This window comes from Octopus bimaculoides, chromosome 21 (genome assembly GCF_001194135.2).
Source record: "Octopus bimaculoides isolate UCB-OBI-ISO-001 chromosome 21, ASM119413v2, whole genome shotgun sequence".
NCBI lineage: Eukaryota > Metazoa > Mollusca > Cephalopoda > Octopoda > Octopodidae > Octopus > Octopus bimaculoides.
Window position 1 is genome coordinate 31,321,750 of NC_069001.1, and position 1,984 is coordinate 31,323,733.

Consider the following 1,984-nt stretch of genomic DNA (forward strand, 5'->3'; position numbering starts at 1 on the left):
GTGTGTGTGTGTGTGTGTGTGTGCAAGCTCGTATGTGTGCACGCTCATATGTGTGCACGCACTTATGTGTTCGTGCTTATATGTAAGTATGTGCGTCCATATGTGTGTTTGTAACAATTTCGTTTATATCAGATCAGATAGAGACTTTTTAATTTATATATATTACGTACTCATACACACGAGGAGATACCTAAAAGTAAACGAAAACGTTCTCTGTGGGACAAGCCCGTTATAGTTCAGGCTTCCGCCGCTAGAAGCCACTTGATGCAAACCTCAGGCATCAGTCTGCCGACCGCTGTCGTCGAGTGGAGTCGTACTGTCACGTGGTGCGTTTTCGTTTTGCAGTGCTTCTCCCCTGTTCGTCGATCTTTGCGATGACTGAAACGAAGAAATGGCGTGCTTCTTTGAAATTCTGTTTTCCGCTGAGGAAAACGGCAGCCGAAGCAGCTGTCACGCTTCAAACAGCTTACAAGGACGCTGCCATGAGCAAAATGCAAGTTTACGAACGAATGAAATCATCCTGAAAATCCATGAACTGATTTTGGAGGACCGTCACCGAATAGTTGATGGACTTTTTGATATGACTGGTGTGTCCTGGAACTCCTGCCAACGAATTTTGAGCGAGGAATTGCAAATGAAGAGTCGCAGCAAAACTTGTGCCTCGCTTGTTCACAGAAGATCAAAAGCAGTCACGGTTGAATGCATGTCGGGAACTGAAAGAACAACTGGAAATTGTTCCGGACTTTTTTTCGAAGGACATCACTGGTGATGAAATCTGGTGCTACGGAATTTGCAGATGTGGAAGAAGTGAAGAAAAAACGATGAAGGTGTTAAAAAACATCACTTCGCAAGAGTTCCAGGACCGCTTCGAATCATGGAAAACGTGTCTGGGTCGATGCATTGCTTCAAATGGAAAACGCTTCGAAGGCGATAAAAGTTTTAACATGTAAAACTAAATGAACAAAATAACATTGCAAAATTCCGGCTTCTTTTGTATACCCGCTTCTAGTGTGTATGTTTATTCTAATACGCTCTTGCACACTAGAATGTGAAAGGTATTGGCTGCGCGATTTTCTCTTGCTGTTGATAATTTGTATAGAAATACAATCTGAGCTCCAAGTGACGCCAGGGACGCAGTGTTTCGGTGTGATTTCACCTCTTCGGTAGTAGACACACCATCGATCATTTGGAACTGGCCTGGAACCCTTCTTCTTATAGGAAACAACAAACAATACATTTGCCAAGCTGGAATTAATCCAGTATAAAATACGTGTTAAAAATTAATGTACACACCGTAATATTACTCTGATTTTTTTCTTCTTTTAACGGTACGTAGTGTTATTGGTGGTGCTTGATGTTTTGCTGTAGATCAGAGGTTTTCAACCAGACTCTACATATCCCCTAGGGATCAATATAAGACTTTGCTGTTAAAAATTTATCTGCAATAAAACAGTTGCACTTCTACAAGACACAAAATATTTTAACAATGATCTTCTAAAATAATTCCTAATAATATTTAATTCTAAGAATATTTAATTCTTAAAAAGATGCTTTTTTTATATAATAAAAGATAAATAAATGCGCCCTTTTTAAAGCCTAGCCAGGCTCATGGGTCTGGTTTCCCGGTTTCAATGGCGTATGTGTTCCTCAGCTGGACGGGACTCCAGTCCATCGCAGCGTTACTCCTATTTGCCAGCTGAGTGGACTGGAGTAACATGAAATGAAGTGTTTTGCTCAAGAACACAACGCGTCGCCCGGTCCAGGAATCGAAACCACAATCTTACGATCATGGTGCTTACACCCTAACCACTAAGCCACGCGCCTCCACTTTTTTTTATATACACAACGAATGTAAATGGAATGTAAAAGCCGAGTAAAATGGAAATCAAAGGGCTCCAACGACAAAAGAGGGATTGAGTACCACTGCTGCCGTCTGACATTGATATCGCTGGTAATGGCGCTCGTGTCAGTGGTGTAGCAGTAG

The 1,984-nt window shown here is 41.6% G+C and overlaps 1 long non-coding RNA gene across 1 annotated transcript in view; it reads left to right on the forward strand.

Moving 5' to 3' along the window:
• LOC106869450 (uncharacterized) overlaps nt 1-1,984 on the forward strand; it is a 224,589-nt gene that overhangs the window by 209,288 nt on the left and 13,317 nt on the right. The window lies entirely within an intron of this gene.